At 31.3% G+C, this 24,915-nt stretch overlaps 1 pseudogene; it reads left to right on the top strand.

Annotated features, from left to right (window-relative positions):
- The first annotated feature begins 22,842 nt into the window (after nt 1–22,842).
- The window catches only part of LOC142872323 (ER membrane protein complex subunit 5 pseudogene), a 139,037-nt pseudogene continuing 136,964 nt past the window's right edge, over nt 22,843–24,915 (top strand).

Here is a 24,915-nt window from a genome sequence, read left to right as displayed (position 1 = left end):
TATCATGCATATCAGTTTTTTTTTTTTTCGTCTACATAGAGAGCAGAAGACAGACAAATAATCTTTATTTTTATTATAGTGTTTTTTTAAAGACCCTTATTCTATGCCAGTAATAATAAGTCAGACTTACAAAAACAATACTGCCTCTGCAAATCCAGAAAGACAATCAAGATGAGTATTTTTTCTTGTTGTCAGTGACAAAAACCCAAGGAAACATTAATTTCTAAACTTGAATATTCTCTGGTGACTTCACATTCTGGTAAACTTAAACATTCTCTAGTGACATGTGAACAGATTATCAATTCAGTCAATATGACAGCTGCCTACTTAATTGGAGGATGTGCTGTGGAAATGTCAGGCAGAATTTGCTGCCTTAGCAATAGCACACAAAAAACCCTTCTGTTGAGTATATCCCTAATCATTAATTACCCCAAAAGCAAGATTTTAACAAGTACATTTGTTGCCTTCATAAGCCAATATGCACCTTTTTATGTAAAGACAACAGATTTTTAAAAGTCTTGTATCAGAAGAAAAAATGCAGCCAATAAACCAGAAATTATTATTGTTAATATTTATATTTTTCTCAAATTTCAGAAATGTTATCACATATTTGCCACCTAAAAAGAGTATATAAATTTCCTACTAAGTAAATATACATATTAGACTCTCACTGTTTTCTTCACTTCTTTTTGTTGTTGTTGTTCAGAAAACATGCCACTCAGGGAATAGTGACTTAAAAAGTAAATTTTTCTACACTACAGAATTCTGTGATTTGTTTATTCAAAGATGCCATTGATGGGTGTAAACAAAACCACTCTCTTCAAATTAGCTCAGTTTCACTACTGGGAAGTTGACATACTGGGTGAGAAGGGAAATATCATTCATGTTATTATTACCTTATGTGCAGGTGAATAAATATATTGATCTAAGAAAACTTTTATGAAATATTATGAATGAATAAACTAAAGCAGAAATAATGCTGGGCATAACACTCTTAATTAAATATGAAATCAGGATTTCATATTTTTAAAAATAATAATAAGTAAAAATATAACCAGTTTATTTATATTTTGGTATGTTGGTCTAAATAAAAATAATTGCTAATGATAATATTGAGACTAGAAAGCAAAAATTATCTTACCCTTTTATCATTAATAAGATGTATTTAATATTTATAAGAAGATTTTGAGGGGCTTTAGTCAATTCCTATATCTATAAATTAAGTTTCTATGTCACCTATATATGCAATACTATGAAATTATCTCCATTGAGTAATTTCTCTGGGTATCCTTTTATTATGCAGTGCCTACACTCCTTCAATGTGCTGAGTAGCACTTGACATTTCTTCATTTCTGGGAGCCAGTTTACACTCCAGTGGCTGCCAAATCTGTAAAGATGGTTGGGATTTTGAGAGGGAGAATTTGCATGACATATGAAATATACATATCTCAAGGTTTTGCAAGCTTTACTCTTTTGTTAAAAAGATCAACAAAATATCATTTACGCTGCTAACGATAATTCTATCTAAATCCTATTTTATAAAATTATATTTTAAGAAAATTACATGCTCAGAATTTATTTAGGCTAAAATATAGTACAGTTATAAATAGTTCACCTCTGCAAAGTTTTTCTGTGTAGGTTATATTTCCTATTGAGGATCTTGCTCATTATGGTATTCAATGTATCATCTGCAGTTCTCAAGGAATTTTAGGTCAGAAAAATCTTGATTTACTGTTTAATCTATATCTGCAATATTAAGGCTATTCATGTCATGCAGTTTTCTATTCCTACTTTTACCTTATTTTAAATCTCAAGTATAAATTTTGCTCCCATTTTCTGTTATATTGCTGATATTGTACCATAATATCATTCAATGTGTCTTCAATAATGTTCAAAAATTTAGATCATAAAATAGTGATTTCTTGCTGATTTTAAAAGATGATCAGAGTCATGTTAGTTCTGTTTCTGCTTTTGCTCTATTTTAAATCTAAGATATAAATTTGTCCTCACTTGATATAGTTTTCTTCAACCAGTATTTTAAAATATTTTATTAAAAAATATTTCAAATGTATACAAATCTTTATAAACATGTAAAGAACATCCATATGCCCATGACTGTTTTTAAATAAAATAATATGCGATGTTTAAACTCAAACCTGATTCATTTTAGAAAAAAAAAATTGATAGTGTCTTCCTGATATGTCCTATTCTAATGGCATTTTTTTCTCTCCCATAAGATGACCATTTTGTCTGACTTGTATGTGTTTTGCTCCAAAGCATGTTGCTATGTGGTTATTTTTTTACACATAACCATAAAATCTATAGGATCTTTGACTTTCTAGATTAATTTCTATGTCATTAAATTTATTTACAGATTCATAGATTTCAAAGGGAAAGTTCTCATATTCATGATATGAGTGTTAGTTTCCATGAGTAGCAGTCATATCTATCTCATTTTTATTCTTCCAAATATTTTGTAATTTTATTCAAAAATTGTTTGCATATCTTTTTGTAGATTTATTCCTAGAGAATTTACACTGTTGCTATTACAATGGCATGCATACATTTTCCCCATTGTATGTTTTAAATGCACAATCTGGTGTCATATGTAGGATCACTGAACACATACTAGCTTCACACAGTTTAAATGTAACATTAATTTTATCAGGTAAATTTTCAAGCACAGAGTCAGCAAAGCACTCAGCATTCCCCAAACTCTCATTACCCCAAAAAAGTTGTGCTTAGACCAATCATGAGGAAGTACCAGAGAGAATACTCCAGAAGAGGGACCCACTCTAACAGTTCTACAAATGGAAACTTCCTCATCAAGGATATGGCATTTTATGTAAATGGAGCTCACAAAGTTTAGCTGATGGTAGCATTTTATACTTGATGGAAACAACTCAAAACTGATGAAATAGTTTTTTGGTAAGTGACTAAATGCAGAAGGAAAAGAGATACCTCTGCTATGTGGTGTTGTCTTTCTTCAAGAAAAGAATTGTTATATATTATTCTATTTTATCTTGCTTCCAGAAACCTTATTATGCTGTTAGTAAACAAAACATTTTGCCTCTATATTTTTTGATATGTTATATAAACCATCTTATCATCTGCAAATGGATAGTTTAGCTATTCCTTCCACTATAGCTGTCTCTCTTGTCTTATTCTTGTCTCTATAAGAATGTTTCTAGATTTAACACTTTACTGTGCTGTGTTCACTGTAGCTTTTTGCTAAAGACATGTATCATTTTAAGGAAATGCCTTTTTATCTTTAGATTGCTAAAATTGCTAAAATTGTTTTATTTTAAATTCATGAACTAGGGGTACAAGTGTATCAAATATTTTCCTGTACTCCCCAATATTGTCTTTACTGTCATATTAAAATAATCAAATTTATTTAAAATTTAATTTGTATTTTATTTTAATGGATATTAAAATAATTCTACACTTTGATATAAACCATACTTATTCACTATTTACTTTTATAAAAGCTGCTCCATTTTATTTGCTAATGTGTTATTTTGAATGTTTGCATATATGGTTTTTATGTTAGAGTTGTCTGCAAATTACATATCATGTATTTCCTCTCCAACCCATTTTGGTATCAAAATTTACACATCTTCAAAAAAAAAAAAAGATATATAGCTTCCCTATTGATGTAAAATTTTATTTCATTTCAATGGTCCTTGATATATTTTGATATTACCTTTCTCATTTGGTAAGTCATTTTCGTTTTCATTTTCTAGAATTTTCAAAACTATTCCACATTTTACCCAGTGTGAGTTGATTTTTGCAAGGTGAAAGGTATGGGTCCTGTTTCAGTCTTCTGCATGTGGCTATCCAGTTTCCCCAGCACCATTTATTGAATAAGGATTCTTTTCCCCAGTGTATGTTTTTGTCTGCTTTGTCGAAGATTAGTTGGCTATATGAGGATGGTTTTATATCTGGATTCTCTGTTCTGTTCCACTGGTCAATGTCCCTGTTCTTGTGCCAGTAAAAAACTGTTTTAATTACTATAGCCTTGTAGTATAGTTTGAAATCTGGTAAATTGATACCTCCTGTTTTGTTTTTATTGCCTAGGATTGATTTTGCTATCTGGGGTCTTCTCTGGTTCCATACGAAGTGTAAAATTATTTTTTCTATATCTGTGAAAAATGATGATGCTATTTTAAAAGGGATTGCATTGACTATGTAGGTAACTTTGGGTAGTATAGACATTTTAACGATGTTGATTCTGCTGCCCCATGAGCATGGTATATTCTTCCATCTGTTTACATCTTCTACTATTTCTTTCTTCAGTGTTTCATAGTTCTCCCTGTAGAGGTCTTTTACCTCCTTAGTTAAATATATTCCTAGGTACTTAATTTCTTTGTTGCTATTTTGAAGGGAATTGATTATTAGGATCCTAGAGGAAAATGTTTGAAATACTCTTCTAGACATTGGCCTAGGCACAGAATTCATGAAGGAGACTCCAAAGGTAATCACAGCAGCAACAAAAATAAATAAAAGGGACCTGATCAAATTAAAAGCTTCTGCACAGCCAAACAAACTGTCAAGAGAACAAACAGACAACTCACAGAATGGGAGAACATTTTTGCAAACTACACATCCAATAAAGGGCTAATAACTAGAATCTATTTAGAACTCAGGAAAATCAGCAAGAAAAAGTCAAACAGCCCTATCAAAAAGTGGGCAAAAGACATGAACAAAAATTTTTCAAAAGAATACAGAATAAAGGCCTGCAAACATATGAAAAAATGCTCACCATCTCTAATCATCTGTGAAATGCAAATGAAAACTTCAATGAGATATCACTTATCTCCAGTAAGAACGGCCTTTATCAAAAAGTCCCTAAACAATAAATATTGGTGAGGATGCAGAAAGATAGGAACACTCCTACACTGCTGGTGGGACTGAAAACTGGTTCAGCCTCTGTGGAAAACAATATAGAGATATCTTTAAGTGATACAAGTAGATCTACCATTTGATCCAGCAATTTCACTACTGGGCATCTACCCAAAAGATCAAATGACACTCTACAAATGGGACACCTGCACTCGAATGTTTATAACAGCACAGTTCACAATCGCAAAGGTGTGGAAACAACCCAGGTGCCCATCAATACATGAGTGGATTAATAAAATGTGGTGTATATACCATGGAGTACTATTCAACTTTAAGAAACAATGGTGATATAGCATCTCTTGTATTTTCCTGGATAGAGCTGGAACCCATTCTACTAAGTTATGTATCTCAAGAATGGAAAAACAAGCACCACATGTACTCACCAGCAAATTGGTATTAACAGATAAAACACTTAAGTGGACATATAGGAATAACATTTATCAGGTGTCAGGAGGGGGGAGCATGGCAATATACGTAACCTTAACATTTGTACCCCTATAATATGCTGAAATAAAAATAAATAAAAAATATTCTACATTTTAAAAAATTATTGGCATAGATTTGTTCAATGTATTATTTTAAAATAACCTTTGTGTTTCTTAGATTTTATTGTCTAATCATTCTCTAAATATATTTTCTTGATACGATGTATGAAGGCTTTGAAAGTATACACAAGAATAATGGCAATTAATAAAAGAAAATCTGAAATTTGCCCTATTGTTGAGAATGTATGCAATTACTTAACTTTTTCAAGGAGGACACTCAAGACTTAGTAACAATCCCTGCTTCAGAGTAACAAACACATCTTGATAAAATCATCATGAGGACTCCCAGTAGCCTAATTCTGGTAATGATTTAATGGGGTCTGTTACTAATTTTCTTGAGGTTTCTCTTATCCTTGTGATCCCTTCCAATTACTTCTGAGGTTTCTGGTTATGTCCCTATTTATCAGAAGGTGTGAACAAGAAACTCAGCACACTTCTGAATGCATCAGGAAAATGAGGAGGAAAGATCAACAGTCAATTTTCCATAATTACTTGCTTATTTGCCATCTGCATATCTTCTTTGGTGAGGTGTCTGTTAATGCCTTTGGTGCATTTTTTAATTGAGTTGTTTGATTTCATATTGTTGAATCTTAAAGTTTCTTTGTATATTTTAGGTAATAAAACTTCATCAAATATAGTTTTTGCAAATATTTTCTCTCAGCCTGTTGGCTTGTCTTTTTAGTATTTTGACAGTATCTTTCATAGAGCAAAAGTTTGTAATTTTAAGTCTAGCTTATCAATTCTTTCTTTCATGGATTGTGCCTTTGGTGGAGTATCTAAAAAGTCATCCCCAAAGCCAAGGCCATCTTGATTTTCTCCTGTTGCCTTCTAGGAGTTTTGTAGTTTTGCATTTTGTATTTAGGTCTGTGATCCATTTTGAATTAATATAGGAAAAGACTGTAAGGTCTGTATCTAGATTCAATTTTTTGCATGAGGATATCCAGCACTATTTGTTTAAAAGATCATCTTTCCTCCATTGGATTGCCTTTGTACCTTTGAAAGAGATCAGTTGACTATAATTATTAATATATGGGTCAATTACTGGGCTCACTATTCCGATCTATTTGTCTGTTCTTTCATCAATGCCACACTGTCTTGATTACTCTATAGCATTATACTAAGTCTTGAAGTTGAATAGTATCAGTCCTCCAACTTTGTTCTTCTCCTTTAATATTGTGTTGGCTATTCTGGGTCCTTTGCATCTCCATATAAACTTTAGAATTATCTTGTCAATATCCAGATTTTAATTGAGATTTGCATTTTGTAACACGAAGAGAGTTCTAAATTTATTTTAAATTGTTCTTATCACACCATCATTTTTCTTGGAAATCATTTCCTATCAATTCATATAGATCTTTCCCACCATTTGCATGATACTTAAAATAATTCTCCTATTGATAGATATAGAGAATATTTCAATTAATTTTATCACTATTCTACACAATGATTCAATAAGTTTGTATATGATTTATATATACACATACACAAAAACATGCACACATATATGCATATGTTTATTTTAGTTTATAGTCTTGGATAGGTCTATTTCTATTTGATACATGCAGCCAAATTCTTCCAAAATGTTTTAATATATTACATTCCTGCAAACTGTTAAGTGTGTCCATCTCACCATATGCTTTCTTACATAACTGTTAGTGAACTTTTGGATTAAAAAGTATAATTTTTTTGCATTAACATATCCCTTATTACTTCTGCAATTGAATGTATTGCCTTAAATATACTAGCTATTATAATTGCTTTGCAATTTTATCACATCATAATTTTCTAAATCTCAAAGTAGAATTATGTCTGTATCCTCCACCCCCTTCAACCATTGCATGGAAGAAGAAAAGTTGATTTTCATATTATATTATAAATATGTTTGTATCTGTTTTAATGGGCTATCAAGGTCTATTGTTAAAGCCAGAGAGTAGTATCCGATATTTGCATGGACAAGCAAGGGTTAAGAAGTAATAAAGGGAGGATTTAGGTGAATGATTAAAAAGTAGATTATTGAAAGGTGGATCAATATCAGAAGTCAATGCTGATACTGACAGAAGTTGTCTGGTGGCAGTGTGCCAATAGTACTAGGTGTGAAAATAGCCTTCACTTGATTCAAGGTCCTCTTGATTACACACTACATACAAGATGAAAATCCGTATACTAACAATTGACTGTCCCTCAGAAGGCCTGTAGAGAGAGAGGGCTTATTCCCTTTTTCTACTCAGATATTCTTTGTGGATTGTACTCTGGTGTGTGGTACTCATTAATCATAACCACAGATGCATGTATTTCACTTGCTTGGTGGTTTGAAGAGGCCTAAGAACAGTTTTAATGCATTATTTCCATTGTAGTGGAGCCAAGTGTCTGCTGCTGCACCTGCTCACTGCCTGCCTGGAGAGTTCAGGTGATTCATTCTGCAAGTGTGGGGAGTGGATATTCATAAAGCTTATTTGAAACCATTAGAGGGAGCTATAGATTGCACCTTTGGGCTGCTCTAACAAAATATCATAAACTGGGTAGCATATAAGCAACAGAAATATTTATTTCTCACAGTTCTGGAGGCTGGGAAACCCAATTAAGGCACTAGCAGATTTAGTATCTGGTGAAGGCTTTCTTTTCAGTTTATAGATGGTATCTTCTTGCTTTGTCCTCACAAGGTAGAAATAGTAAATGAATTTTCTGGTGTCTCTTTTTTATAAGGGTATTAGTAATTCCATTCATAAGGACTCTGGCTTCATGACCTCATTATTAATATCCTCAAAATTCTCTACCTTCTAACACCATCACCTTGGAGGCTAATATTTCAATACATAAATTTTGGAGGTACATAAATATTCAGACCATAGGAACCAGTGTTCCAAACACACTTGCGTATTTTATTTGCAAATTTATAAACCATCTTTTTACAAATTTTCTGCACCACAAATGATTTCTTCCTTATATCTTCCACAAAATCCAGTGTCACTATGACTGCCAAAGCTACAACTAAAAACATATAAACTACTTTCCGGTAATGAGCTTGAAGGGAGGGATTTAGATGGTTTCCCTTTCTGCCCAGCAATATATTATCATCTCAATACTGTTTCTATAATAGATGGCCAATGTCTACTACTTGTTAAACATTAAAGAGAGATTAGCATCTAAGTACAGTGTATTCTGAGCTTGGACTTCCTAAATTAGAATCTCACTTTAGATAGTGTATGTGCACAAGGGTGTTAGTTCACTTTTCTGTGTTTCATTGTCCTCATTTATAAAATGGAAATCATAGTAGTTGTGAGGTGGCTATGAGAATGAAATGACATGTAAACATTAATAACTCTGCCTGTTCAGGCTAAGTACCACAATATAAATTTTAGCTATTATTATTACATTTATTATTAAGTAATATCATTTAGACCATATAAAGCTCTAGGGCAATAAGACCAATCATGGGCATGCAAAGAGTTAATTAACCTCAAATTAGACTACTTACTACATCTCAAAATTACAGCAAAAAAAAAATTCAATTTTGTCAAATTCTGGAGCTAATTTTAGAACAGAATTCAAGGACAATAGAAATACAGAATAAGAAAGTTACTGTTCTTATTTTCAGAGCCTTTCTCTTAAAAAAATTATTTGTACTACAACTATTAAATACAATTATTGAAACAACTGTAGAGAATTACAATGTTCTAAAAATAAATTGTGATGATTAAGATAAATATAAAATGTAGATAGATAATTATAGCATATTCAAAACATATAATGCAAGAATAGATTGGTTTTTCAATTCAAGTTTTATTGATGTCTTTGGAACTGGACATAGGAAAATTTTTCTTGTATCAGCCAGATGTGTTTCAATGATTTAATTTGCAAAGCTATGTGAAGACTATAAAAACTTCCATGTAAGCTATTCATCACTTGTATTTCATTTTTTTAAATGAGAAAATGACTTTAAATTCTGTAAGAGTACATAAATTATAATGGAAAATGTAATACTAAGAGGCTTCGACAATCCTCAAATTATTATAAAATGGTTAAAATATGGATTATATATTAAAATTATGTTAGTGAAAGGAATTATATGTGTTAAAAATAAAATGGAAATAAGAATGTATAAATTTCAACCCCAAACACATAATATGCATGAAGGAAATTAATGTAGTTAACTATTCATTTTGAATTTTTATTGGAGTATAAAATATGTTAATAAAATTTTAGAAATTAAAAATAAACTATGAATTGTCACAAGGTATAATCACTCATATCAGCCCACATAGGTCAAGAAATAGAAGATTAGCAATCTTTATTAGTTCTCTCCTAAACTTGACCAGTTACTGTCCTCCATTTCATCACAAAGTTATCCATTATATTGTAAACTATTTTTGCCTTTTTCTGTTTTGAGCTTTATGTGAATGGAATTACACATGTATATTCCTTTGTATTTGGCTTATATTTCTCAATATTACCATTAATGATAGTTTATTCGTGTATATTTTTGAATAATTTCCTACTATTGTAACACAATATATTCCTTCTACTATTAATGAACATTTGAAGTGTTTTCAATTTTTACTACACCCAATAGTACTTTGAACATTACAAAACATGACATATCAAACTCTGACAGATGAAAATGAAAATACGACATATCAAATATTATGTTATGCAGATCCTGCTATGAGTAGACCAAAAATTATGCTTGTCTATCTTTTTATTATCTTGTTAATTATTGATGGCTAATGTCTAGGTCAATTATTTTAGTAGGAATTACCAATTGGTGACTTTTCTAACTATCTTTTTCTTTCATTTATTAGCTAAAATTATTATAAAGAGGAACTTGCTATCATTTTCTCTTTTATTGTGCAATAACATGTTTTACCTAGGAAAGGTAGAAAGAATACTTGTTTCATTTGCCTGTTTTCAAAATATTGATTAGTTTGATAGTTTAATAACATTTTCCAATAATGTTTAATTCATATTTTTATGTGAGATTTTTGAAACACATATTTGAAGTGTTATAATTCATTACATTAAAGATCCTTATGATCATTATTTCTAAATGATTTATTTTGATGAAGATAGTTTCTTAAACATTGTCTAACCAAATAATTTTTCCTTATGCTTTGTACTTTTGTTTTCTGTTTCGGAAATCTTTGCCTATGCAAAATTCTTGAATTTATTCTCCTTTATTGTCTTCTAGGACTCCCAAGAATTATTTAAAACTGTAATTCTTACTTTTTATTTAAATAGGGAATCTAGTTTTCCTTAATACTACTAAGTTTAGGTGAGAGAACATATTTATGATTTCGATCAACTAAAATTGGTGAAGCTTGCTTTTTGGTCTAGCATATGTTCATTTTGCATTTTGAATATCCTCTATGTGAATCTAAAAAGAATGTGTATTTTTTATTTTTTCAATGCATTATTTTATATACATACATGCATATGCATTTTATATACATATATAACTTTTGTTTGCATCTTTTATTAGTAGTAATTAATAGGTCTTTATTAAAAATCCTTTATTACACAGTTGGCCCTTCAGATCTGTGAGACTTGCATTGATGGATTCAGCCAACTGAAGAGAGAAAACAATAAAATAATAATAATTTTGTCTATACTGAAAATGTACAAACTTTTTCTTGTCATTTTCTAATCAGTACAGAATACCAACTATGTGTATAACATGTACATTGTACTAAGATATTATAAGTTATCTTGAGATTATTAAAAGTATATGAGGACTGTGCATAGATTATATATCAGTATGATACCATTTTATATTGGGAACTTGAGCATCCACAGATTTTGTTATCCTTGGGAAGTCATGGAACTCAGATCTGGAACTAGTATTCTCCCTGGATACTGAGGGTCCATGGGTGTTATCTCTTTAGGTTTTTTGTTGTGTCAACTTTGGTTCATATGATTTGGACTATATTATTCTATGTACACAAATTTAGAATGATTACATCTTTCTGGTGGATGCCCATTTATTATTATAAATTATTTCTTCTTGTTTTCTTTAAATTTTCACATCCTTATAATTAGTTCATTTTTGTAAGTATAACTTTATTTTTTCATTTAGTATGACAGTCTCATTTTTTATTTGTAGTGTACAATCTATTTATGTTACATATATTTTAATTTAAATCCTTCATATTACCATTTGATTTTTCCATATCACACTACTTTATTTTCCTTTAGTTCTATTTTTTGCCTTTATTCACCATTTTTATATTATTAAATATTTCCCTTCATTGCATTTGTTTATTGTCCTTTTAATTATACCTTCTTCTGCTACTTTTAGGAGCTACTGATTAATTGCATAATGCAGTCTTGCTAATAACAATTATTCTTTTACAGACTTCCATACAGCCCAAGACCTCAGAACATGTAAGTGCATACTATTTTGGCTTACGTCTTACACATATTTGCCTCTCCATTACTATTGATTTTTTCATAGATAAGCTTTCTTCTGGTATATTTTCCTTTGTCAAAGCTCTTTCTTAAGTATTTTATTTAACATAGTTCTAATAGTAATAAATTCATTTACTTTTGTTCATTAGAAGAGTCATTATTTCATTTTAATTTGGCAATTACAACTTTTTCAGAACTTTAAATATAGCATTCCATTGTCTTTTGGCTTCCATTGTTTTATTCACAAGTCATTTGTAATTGTTGCTTTTTGAAGATGACACATGTATATATTTTTTCCCCACTAGGGGCTATAAATAAACCCTAGAAGCCCTTATGTTTTAAATCTGTAGTTTGATGATGTTAATTTTGTAAAATTTGTAGCCATTCATATTTTCCATTCATCCTCTTCTTTTATTCCCTTTCTTCTGGAAAACTAATTAAATATATTATAATGTTTCATCATATTGCAAAATGATGAAACATTATAATATATTTTCTCATAAACTGTGACTAATATGTTGTTAGAGCCACCCACTGAGTTTCACATGTGACTTTTACAATTTTATTATTTTTCCTATTTTATAATGTTCCAGTTCTGTGTTAAAATTATCTTTTTTCCTAGTTCAATGTCCATATTTGATAACTTCATTGCCTGGATTCCATTTCAATTGTGTCTATTAAATGTTCTTGCCTATTGATCAATATTTTTATCTCTTTGTATGTGTAGTTAGCTTTTGCTTGTGTGTGACAAATTGCATACAATTTAATGTTCTGAATGCTGAAATCTTCCTTAAGAGTAGTTTTCAGTTTGCAACTGGCAGACAAATAGGCTAAGATCAACACTTCAAAATATTTGTAATCTCATCAAGGAATACTATGATTTGAAAAAGAATTCTAGTCACTTTGAGCCCAGCTTTATAATTATGGTGTACACATATTTCATTGTGGTTTTGATTTATATTTCCCTGATGATTAGAGATGTTGAACATTTTTTCATATGCTTGTTGGCCATTAGTCTATCTTCTTTTGAAAAGTTTCTGTTCATTTATTTTGCCCACTTTTTAATGGAATTTGATTTTTTCTTGCTGATTTACTTGAGTTCTATATAGTTTCTAGTTATCAGCCCTTTATTAGATGTGTAACATGTAAATATTTTCTCCCATTCTATAGGTTGTCTATTCATGCTATTGATTGTTTCCTCTGCTGTGCAGAAGCTTTTAAATTTAATCAGGTCCCATTTACTTGTTTTTGTTGTTGTTGTAATTGCTTTCAGGGTCTTCTTCATTAATTCTTTGCATAGGCCATTATCTATAAGGGTTTTTCCAACATTTTCTTCTAGAATTCTTGTATTTTCATACCTTAGGCTTAAGTCCATTATTCATTATGTGTTGATTTTCAGTCTTCTACCTCTGGCTATCCAATTTTCGCAGAACCATTTATTGAATAGGGATTCTTCAAAGATTAGATGACAATATGTAAATAGTTCCATTTCTGGATTCTCAGTCCTGTTCCAAAAGTCTATATTTCGGTTCTTGTGCCAGTAACATACTGTTTTGATTACCATAGACTTGTAGTTTAGCTTTAATTCTGATAATTGATACCTAGTATATTCTTCTTGCATAAGGGTATTTGACTATGCAGGGTCTTCTCTAATTCCATACAATATGTAGAATTATTTTTTCTAGATCTGTGATGGTATCATTTTTAGAATAAAGGTTTTTAATATTGTAGAATTCCAACTTATCTATATATTTTTTGTCACTTGTGCTGTTTGTGTTGTATCTAAGAACTACTAAACCTAAGTTAGAAAAATTTACTACTAGCTTTTTTTCTATGAGGTTTATAATTTTACCTCTTACATATTGGACTATGATCTGTGTGGAGCTAATTTTTTATATGGTGGGAAGTAAAAGCCCAGTTTTATTCTTTTGCATGCAAAAATCCAGTTGTTCCTTCACCATTTATTAAAAAAAATATTATTTGCTGCATTTAATTGTAGAGTATAGGATCTTCCCCTGTTCACTGGCTGCTGAATCCACCCAGAATGGCCCTTCCACCTCAAAAGCTGGAGGAGAAGAGTTCCTTTGGCTTCTGAGCCCCATAGAATAGCCCTCCAACAGGGCAGAGTTGTAGGGGTCCTGGGTACATTCTTTAGCTTGAATGCCATGACCTCCTGCTGTTCTTACTAATTTTCAATAGTTTTTGTTAAACTACTAAATAAATATTTCTCAATATGCTATAAATCTAGCTATTGCTCTCCAAAGACTTTTAATGGTTAACTTTGCTAATTTTGACCATCTTAATAGATGTTTCTCCAGAAGAGAGATTTCTCTGACTCTTCACACTACCATTCAGGAAACACCATTTTCTTATCATTTATGACTCTTGAGTTAATTTTGTCTATGACATTTTTTAAAGAAAAATACTACATAGTATGTAAATAATACAAAATTACTGGTAACAACTAAAGTAATATTTTATAATTCTTTAGACTTTTATACATTTATAGATTGATATCTATTCTAGAATATTTCAGATATGTAAAAGAGTAAAGATAATAATATATTGAACATCTTTGAACCTCCTACCGAAATTCATATTTGTTGAGAATGTATCATTATATACATAAAATTTTTAGATTATAAATATCGCCATAGTGAATTTTCCCATTTATCATTATTTCAATAGCATTTTTCCTTAATAATACTTTTAATATTAAATGCATTTTATTTGACATTAAAAGTGTTACCTAGTTTTATTTGAGTAGTGTTTCTAAGTTTATCTAATATCTTTTTTCATTCATAACATTTATGAGTTAATAAATGTTGCATTAAATATGAATAACATATAGGTAAATGTATAAATCCAGTGTAAAAACCTTTTTTAAATTAAAAATTTATTCACTTATATTTTTTGTGATCCCTGATAAAATTAGCTTTTATTATACTACATAATTTTATGCTTTATATTAATCTAGATACCTCTATGCTTTTTTTGTTTTCTGTATTTACAAGGTTGTTTTAGTTAATAATGTTATTTTCAATAATTCCTTTAATTTATCTTTGTAGTGTGCCAGTTAATTTTTAAATCATAACTTTGCAACTTTAAATGAAAATTTGCATTTCTATTTGGAAGTTTCATGTTTTTTCTTGTTTTTAATTTCAGCATATTATGGGGGTACAAATGTTAAGGTTACCTATATTGCCCTTGCCTCCCCTCCCAGAAGATTTATATTGTTTTGGCTATAAATGTGAAATTTACCATGGATAATAAACTTAAAGTATAAGCTTAATATCACTATTTGAATTTTCCCAAAACAATACAATATTAGAATGTTTACAAAAAATGGGATTCATTCTAAGTCACAATTTATTTTTATCCCATGTTTAGCCCCCTTTATTTGATTACCCATCTCAATAATTCAGTCCAGTGTTTGGACGATAATAATATTGCTACTATGAATATTCTTGTGCATGTATGGTGATAAAAGTATGCTTTTCTAGGGTGTATACCAAGATATGAAACTGCTTATTTATTTGTTTAGTGCTCTTTATGTTAGCTATTTGCTTGTTAAATGCTTTTTGTATTAGCTTGTAGGTTCTCAGAATAATTTTTAATACTATAAATCTTAAATACAAAGAAAATAATAAACAAAAGTGTTCTATATTCTAGTATAATGGTAAAAAGACACTCAGACTATTAAAAGAGTAGTCAAAATTTCATTAAAGCAATTAAGAATGTATGTGTGTGTAACAAATATATGTATGTGTATATATACTGTGTTAACTCTTTAATATTATGTAATGTCTATTATATAGTGTGCTAATATTTTAATATCATGTTATATAAATATACATTTATTATGAATTTTTACTATTCACATTGAATAATAGTTATTATGTAAGGACTGCTATGTAAAGCTAATGTATAAGTATCTTGTTTAAAAGTACTGTGATTAATTTCTACTTTTTTAAAGAATATATTTTAATGGGTCAAATTAAAGAGTCCTTGTTTCCATTGTTTTCCTGTTTAAGACCTAACACTCTTTAGAAATTTCAAATTGAAAGATACTATCATTTATTCATTTTGAAATTTACTTTATTTATTGCTACTGCTCTTTATTTCTATATTAATGAAATTTCTACTGTTTACATAGATTACTTGTTATATATGAATTTGAAAATTCTAGGTTATATAAAGATATATTTTTTCACTTGTATAATGGTATGTGTTATTAAAATTCTGCATAGTCAATTATTCACTTTTCCATAACAAGTATGACTGGCCATTTTCATTTATTTATGAAAGTACTAAAATTTTATTATTAAATAATTGAATAAAAGCTGTCACATAGGTCATTGTAAAAATATTGATATAGACAAAGATAATAAGTTCTATTTTATATATGTTAATTAATTCCATTATTCTATCAACAAATATCTGAGCACCCCAAAATTAAATATGTTAAAATCTGAGAGCAAACTTAATTATTCATAATTTGCTAAGCAACTCACATAATTTACTAACTTGACTAATTTAAAATGTTCCCTTTGGCAATGTATGTTGTTCCTCAAGCTACTATAAAAATAATAGGTTGATTAGCCAGTAGCAATACCATGATTATAAATTAGTTATATGGTAATTTAAATAAATGACAAATGTGTGTGGAAAAGTATGCCTAATTTAAATTCTGAAGCTATGCTCTGACAGAGGCAGCTCTCATTAGAAATTGCAAAGGCAGTAGGTAGACAGTGCCAAAATGACACAGACAGTGCATTCAAATACAGACAGTATACTTGTATTTAATAAGCACAGCAGGTGAACAATTGGATTTGAAAAGGAAATTAAATGGGCTGACCCAAATGCTGAGACATTTATTGTATAGCTTTACACTTCTATTCTATGATGACTGCAAAGCTCTTTTGTAAACCAATATGAAGAAACGCTATTAGAGCAATTGTGTATCAATTAAGTTTGCACCTACAGGAGAAAACACAAATACAATTTCAAAAAAAGTCAAATTCAGTCTGCTTTTATTTTCAAGCTGTTGTCCTCTCTAACCTTTTATTCTCTATGCAGCAAAGGTCTATTATACATTGGGCATTTTCTTGCACTCAGACCATTTCTTGATGGTTGATAAGAATTTAGGATGAAAACTTGCTAGGACTTGATATACTACTTTTCTACATAATAACTTTTCAAAAGAAACATTTTGACCCCTCCAGTGTCATTTCTATTATTAAGCATTCATTTGTTCTATTTTTCTATATATTGTGTAGCACAGTTAAAACTTCCTAATAAAACCTGTTTGCCTCTCTTGAAAAAGGTATTAACTTCTTTGAATCACAAAGCTGAAAATCACTAACTTACTACAGATATGTGGAGAGATCAAATGCTATGTTAAAGGAAAGACTGATACGTAGTGAGGAAGAAAAAGCTGGAAAATTGGAGAGAAGGTGATAGGTTCATCTGTGGTATTTTATTATTAGGCATCTAACCATTATACCCAGACGTATTTATGGACACTAGTGCAAGGGTCAAGGAGTTATCCTAGAGCATTCTGGCCATAAACCCATGGAGGGAAAATAATTCCGGCTTAAAAGCAGGATAAAATAGTTGGTCTAAGAGCAGAGTGGAAGATATGAAAGCAGGACATAAGATGTCTTAAGTAATTATAAAGATGCATCTAGTCTCTAGTTACTTTTGACAAACTGTTGTTGTGATTTATGGCAGGGGTTTGTTTATAAACCCATTTCTGCACAGACACATTGAAAAGCATTTATCATTCTACTTGGCCTTCCTTATTAATAAATGTCACATAAACATAACCTAAATCTGGAATCTTGCTGGTTTGGCACATGAGCTAGTGGTGTCTCTTTGACTACCTTCATTTTTCTATTGACCTCTAACAACTAAAGAGTATTTGAAAGTGTGTACCCTTAGTCCCTATGCTGTATTTGCCAAGCAGGGAAAAAAACTCATTCAAAGTAGTGGAGGTCAGTAAGGTGATATTTATCAACAACAAACAACTCAATATCGATTTTGGTTTAAACTTTCTACCCTGCAGCTATTCTCAGTTAGTAATTCAAACTAGCCAATACAAAAGCTTTTCTAGCTTAAGGAGGTATATATGTTGACAAAATCAAATTAATCAATAAAAGTATCAGTCATCTTGAATCCAGGTAGTAAATGAACTATCCAGTCAAGAGAGTGGGGAATTAATTATGATAATATTTTAAATCCTGAAAAATCTGATTTTCTATGGATTCCCCCACTCTTCCTAAGAGGATATGACTTTTAAATTATCATTCTCTTCTTTAGAAATTGCTATCTATAATTATTAATATATTGAAATTTAATTGTATTTCACATGGCTATTGTTTAATGATTTATAATTATCAATTATATGAAAGTATTATGAATACTTAATTGTAAATGACTAGGATGTAATGTAAAATTAGTAATAAAAAGAATCTAGTAAATAGGTACAATATTTGACAAATAATAATGATGGATAATGCATTAGAAACTTAAGAAATGCATTAATTTTGTAAATGACACTGATGCATTACCATGTTGATTATCCCGTCTTTTAAAAAGGTATAAAAATTTACAGATTGGAGTGTTCATAGAATTGTTAAATAGGTTAATGTTCATTTTCATATAACTTTTATGGCTGCCTATATGAGTTAAGACATTAAAAATGATGCATAATTTTAAAAATATTTTCTTATATAATCAATATAATTGTTGATTATTTTGATTTTTCTTTTCTTATCGCAATTGAAAACTGGAAGAATTTTCTACCCATAATGCTCTAAGACAACTCTTCGAAATCATTTTCCTCTTTGGAAATCATCAGGGAAATGTAAATTAAAACTACAATGAGATACCATCTGACCCCTATCAGAATGGCTATTGCTAAAAAGTCAATAAATAATAGATGTTGGCATGCATGTAGTGAAAAGCAAATGTTTATACACTGTTGGTGGATCAGTATGAAGATTCCCCAAAGAACTAAACGTAGACCTACCAACTGATCTAGTAGTCCCATTATCAGGTACCTACCCAATGAAAAAGAACTCATTATATCAAAATCCACCTGCACACAAATGTTTATCACAGGAAAATTCACAACTGCAAAGATAAGGAATCAGCCTAAGTAACCATCAACTAATGAATGGATAAAGAAAATGTCATATATATAAATATACACACACACACATATATATATATACAATAGAATACTGCTCAGCCATCAAAAGGAATAAAATAATGTCTTTTGCAGCAACTTGGGTGGTACTGTAGGCCATTGTGCTAAGTGAAGTATCTCAGGAATGGAAAAATAAATACTGCATGTTCTCACTTATAAGTGGGAGCTAAGCTATGGGTGTACATGGTCATACAGTGTGGCACATTGAACACTGGAGACTGAAGAAGGGGGAAGATGTGCAGGTTAGAGAGGAAAAATTGACTATTGTGTACAATGTACATTATTCAAGTCAGGGGTCCACTAAAATCCCAGATTTCACCACTATACAATTCATTTATGTAACAGAAATCCATTTGTATCCCCTCAGTCTATCGAAATAAAAATTTTAAATCTTAACTTCTTTTACTTATTATAAAAAATGAATTGCAGTTGTGTTATTAGTTTGGCAGTTTAAAATTCTTAAGTGAAAAATATGGTAAGTGATATATACAAAAATTTACCTCAGCAAAAAGAAATAATGCATGGCTTTAACTTTACAACATTTGAAATATATTGAAAGTAAATCATAGGAGAAAAGTGGAAAGTCTTGGGGAAAAGGGCCAGTTAGCCCTATCTGCAAATTATCCATATCACCTTCACATGTTCTGTACATAATTTATCACCATACAGCGTGACCTTTGGTACCACCATGGACATATTCAATACTATTTATATAGATAGATTATGGTACTAGATCTCATGAATTTTGATGAAATTGAATGATCCCGAAACTTGCTTGCAAAAAATATAATAATAGAGGAATATGAAATAGTTTAGCTTGCTATCTCCTATTTGTACAAATAGTTTTTAAGACTAGAACCAATTCACTTGAAGGGTGTTTCTCAATAATTCAGTAGCAGTTTCACTGAAAAAATTTATGACTTCATAGTTATAGAATTTCTAAGTGAGCCAAAATTGACAAGACAAGTCATGATCATTTCTGGCATTTGAAATAGCACAAAAAAATGTTAATTCAAGTTTTCATGGCTATTTTTCTTGAATATTCTTTTGGAAATCTGCATTGCTTTATTTGCATTTGCCTATTTGTATAGTCAGTAAATTTATAAGATTAAAATTTTTGCTATATTTTAAGATAATACTCTCTCCTTTTTTTCTCTCTCTCACATTGTTCTAGTTAATAAAGATTTTTCTACATTATGATATTTTTCAAAATATTGGACTCTAGAAAATTTCATATTAACTTGTATCCCCAGCTTGGGAAAGGCAAAGATGTTATATGTTATCAAAAATGTTTGCACCCCCATAGTATTTTGAAATTAATGAAAAAACAATTCCCATATATGACAGGACATAGTGGAACATTCACTGTCATACAGGCTCCTGCCAACATAACAGCGCATATTTTCCTCTCCTAATATGAACTGATTCATATCCTACTCATTTGTCATAATGTCTTGTTTTCTATTTTGTTTAATAAAAACTTTGAAAACCCAGCTATCCACAGTAACTAACATGGACTCCAATACTATTTACATAAGAATTATAAGAACAATGCATAATCATTGTGAATTATATCATGAATCTACCCTAACAAAAACAAACACATTGCATAATACCTTGCCAATGACCAAGACCAATTTAATATAGGTTAAATACTGTGTTAAATACTTCCTTATGGGTTATATAATCATTTAGAAAGGAAGTATAAAAATATCTATGAATTTTCAATAATTATTCCATTTATTTATAGTTCCTAAAATTTATCTTTCACCTTAGAGGAAACTTCAGCTCAATTTCTTCTTTCTTTCTTTATAATGCAACTTTCATCAGTCTTCAAAACCACAGCACATATACCTTCATATTCCAGATTATTAGTTTAAAAGTTAAATTATAGGCCAAAAAATTGGAACATGATTTAAGACTATAAATATGGTAACATTTTTATTTATGTAAATACTATTAATTAAGCAAAATAGAAGCATAGCAAAGATTTGGGTTAGTCACATTATCCTCTATTTTTTTCCAAGTTCTTTATATTTTTTTTCCTGAATACTCCTTCCCAAATAAATTAAACAATTTACTGCTAATATCTTCAGGCAATCTATTAGTCACACAAATAACTTACTATTATAAATATTCCTTGGAGTTACTCCATAACACAACTTAATTTGTAAATATCCATTACCCAAAACTTCCTGTTAGCTTGGACTTTCATAACAAAGTACAATAGACTGGGAAGCTTAAACAGCAGAATTTTTTTTTTTTTCCTCACAATTCTGGAAGCTGGAGATCCAAGATGAGGATGCCAGTATGATTGGGTTCTGGTGAGTGATCTCTTCCTAACTTGTAGATATCTGTCTTCTCACCAGGTCCTCATATGGTGGAGAGAAATAGCACTGGGGTTTTTTCCACTTCTTATAAGGGCAGACTCCAATTCTATCGAATAAGAGCTCCACCCCATGACCTTTTAAAATCCATAATAACTGGCATACTGGCCTTATCTCAATACCACATAGGAGGTTAAGGCTTCAACATAAGAAATTTGAGGGGACACAATTCAGTCCATATCATTTTACCCTGACACCCCCCCAAAAAAATATATGTCCTTCTCAATGCAAAATGTATTAATTCTATTCCAACAACCTCAAAGTCTTACCTCATCCTAGCATAAACTCTAAAGTCCAAGTCCAAAGTCTCATCTAAACAAATATTATATTAACCACTTCGGGACCACGCTCACCAGCCACGAAACCTTGCCCACAGCTAGCACTCATAGTCCACACAATAGTTTGTGCTGTGCATTGAAGACAAGTCCATTTTGCTCTTGTGCGATGAGGAAAGCTTTAAAGCATTGAAAGCTTGTTTTAATTTACAGGCAGCTTTATTTGTAATATAAATCAGAATAGGCAACCTATACATATATGTTTTCATTACGTTATTTTTTTTACTTTATTTATTTTTTTTCAGCATATCATGGGGGTATAAATGTTAAGGTTATGTATATTGCCCATCCCGCCCGCCCAACACCTGATAAATATTATTCCTATATGTCCACTTAAGTGTTGATTCATTAATACCAATTTGCTGTTGAGTACATGTGGTGCTTGTTTTTCCATTCTTGAGATACATCACTTAGTAGAATGGGTTCCAGCTCTCTCCAGGAAAATTTAAGAGGTGCTATATCACCACTGTTTCTTAAAGCTGAATAGTACTCTATGGTATACATATACCACATTTTATTAATTCACTCATGAATTGACGGGCACCTGGGTTGTTTCCACACCTTTGCGATTGTGAATTGTGCTGCTATAAACATTCCAGTGCAGGTGTCTTTTTTGTAGAGTGTCATTTGATCTTTTGGGTAGATGCCCAGTAGTGGAATTGCTGGATCAAATGGTAGATCTACTTGTATGGCTTTGAGGTATCTCCATATTGTTTTCCACAGAGGCTGAACCAGTTTGTAGTCCCACCAGCAGTGTAGGAGTGTTCCTTTTAAATTTTCACAATTTTATTTTGATAAATGAAAAATTAGAAAAGTGATATCATGGCTGTCAGCTAAAGTCAATGCTCGGCTGTGCGCCTTCATATCATGACTGTCAGCTAAAGTCGCTGTGTGGGTTCATCTATGGCTGTCCACTACAGTCGACGCTGGTCCCGAACTGGTTAAACAGATATGGGTGACACTTCAAGTATCATTTATCCTGAGATATAGTTCCTCTCCAGCTATGAATCTGTCAAACCAGACAAGTTATGTAAGTTATGTACTTCCACAATACAATGGTAGACCAAGCATACAGTAAACGAACAGGAAAGAAGGAAGAAGTGATGGATTCCAGTGAAGTTCAAAACCTGGCAAGACAAATTTCACTGGACCTTAAGGTTTGAGAATAATCCTCATTGGCTCAATGTTCCACCTTTCAGGCCCATTGGAGCAGCAAGCAGTCCTGTCCTATCTTCTGAGCCCACTGGAATGGGGATCCTACCCCCATGGCCCTGCAAGGTGGAAGTTGAGCTCCTGGGTCTCTATAGGGTGGCTCCATGCCCCATAGGTCTTCAGGGAAATTCTTCTCCCAAGGTTTAGGTAGATACCATCTGGCCTATTGAAACTGAGATGGTAGCCACACACATTAAAACCAAGAAAACAGCTCTACTGATCTCCTAATCACCTCTGGGGTTATTCATTCCTTGTCTTAATGAATAGCATGTTTGTGATCAAAGAGCTTCATGATCCTGTCTTGTAAAATCCAAGAAGTCTGTCAGCCTTTCTTCATTCCATCTCACTTTTCTGTTCACTTCAGTTCACATTGACTGCCTAGGCTGGCATAATCCCGTCTATATTCCTGGATTCTACTGAAATGGATTCTTATTTTCCTGAGTCCCTTAGATCTCTTTATTAATTGTCTGCTCAACCACACCATTAGTATTCTCTTTAGAACAACCTTTCTCATTTTTACAATATGGGTAGACTGAGAATTTTTTGAACATCTCATTTCTGGTGATTTTTTGCTTAATAATTACTTTTGCAATTCATCTCTCTCCTCGCATTTTACTATAAGTAGTAAAATGTCAGTAGTAAGTAGTCAGGAGTAACAAAGCCACTCCTTCCACACATTTGGCTTAGAAACCTCCTCAGCAAAACATCCAATTTTGGCTCTCAGAAATTTGACCTTCCACAAAATATTAGAGGACAATTCATCCAAGTTATTTGCCACTTTATTATAAAGATTGCCTTTTCTCCAGTTTCCAGTAACATGTTTCTCATTCTTGTGTGAGACCTGACCAGAATGTCTCCTAATGTTCATATTTCTACCTAAATTCTGTTTATGATTATTAATGTATTTTTAAAGAAGGTTTCTCTCTGGATCTCCTCTTTTCTTTCTAAAGTCTCATCAGAATTGTCTTGAAGTCTATATTTTAGAATGTACCTCAAAAACTCTTCCAGCTTCTTCCCATCAACCAGTTCTAAAATTACTGCCATATTTTTAAGTGTTATAACAGCACCCCAATTCTTGGAACCAAAATCCGTCTTAGTCAGCTTGGGTTTCCATAATAATATAACTTATATTGGATGGCTTAAACAACAGAAATGTATTGGTCATAGTCCAGGAAGCTGAAAGTGTGAGATCAGTATGCCAGCATATTCAGGTTCTGGTGAGGGCCCTGTCCCTAGCTTGCAGATGGCAACCTTCTCATTATACTTTCACATGGTAAAGAGACAAAGCTCTGGAGTTCCTTATTCCTCTTATAAGGACAATAAAAATTTCATAATAAATATTCTACCCTCATGACCTTGTCTAAACCTAATTATCTCCCAAGGATCTTATCTCCAAATACAACAACACTGGGGGCCAGACCTTCACATATGTATATGGTGAAGGTGACACAATTCAGTCCACAGTAGAGAGGATGATTATATTTTGCATGTGGGAAAAATGTGAATTTTTTTGTGACTAGGTAGTAGGCTGTGGAAATTTAAAATGCCACAAGTTCTTTCATACTTCCTACATCAAAAATTGAGGTCTATTTAACTCCCTCTTGTATCTTGGCTTGTTCAAAGACTACTTTGAATAAATATGTTCCAGACTTAGTCTTTTAGAGGGCTAGAAACCTCTTATTTTTTACTTTGGAGTCCTGAGCCATCATGTAATCCAGATTATCCTGCTGGAGAGGCCATGATACTATTATACAAGGAGATGGAAAGAAGCCTAGCTGAGCCCAGCCTTCTAGACTTCCCACCATGGCATCAGGCATATGAGTGATGCTATCTTACACTCTTTATACTGACCAGCTGTTATCTGAAACTGACTGAGTGACTTCTGTAGGTATCACATATAAGAAAATAGACCTGTC

Source organism: Microcebus murinus, chromosome 8 (genome assembly GCF_040939455.1).
Source record: "Microcebus murinus isolate Inina chromosome 8, M.murinus_Inina_mat1.0, whole genome shotgun sequence".
NCBI classification, from domain to species: domain Eukaryota; kingdom Metazoa; phylum Chordata; class Mammalia; order Primates; family Cheirogaleidae; genus Microcebus; species Microcebus murinus.
Note: the sequence above shows the minus strand (reverse complement) of the source record. Positions and strands in the feature narration are given on the sequence as shown.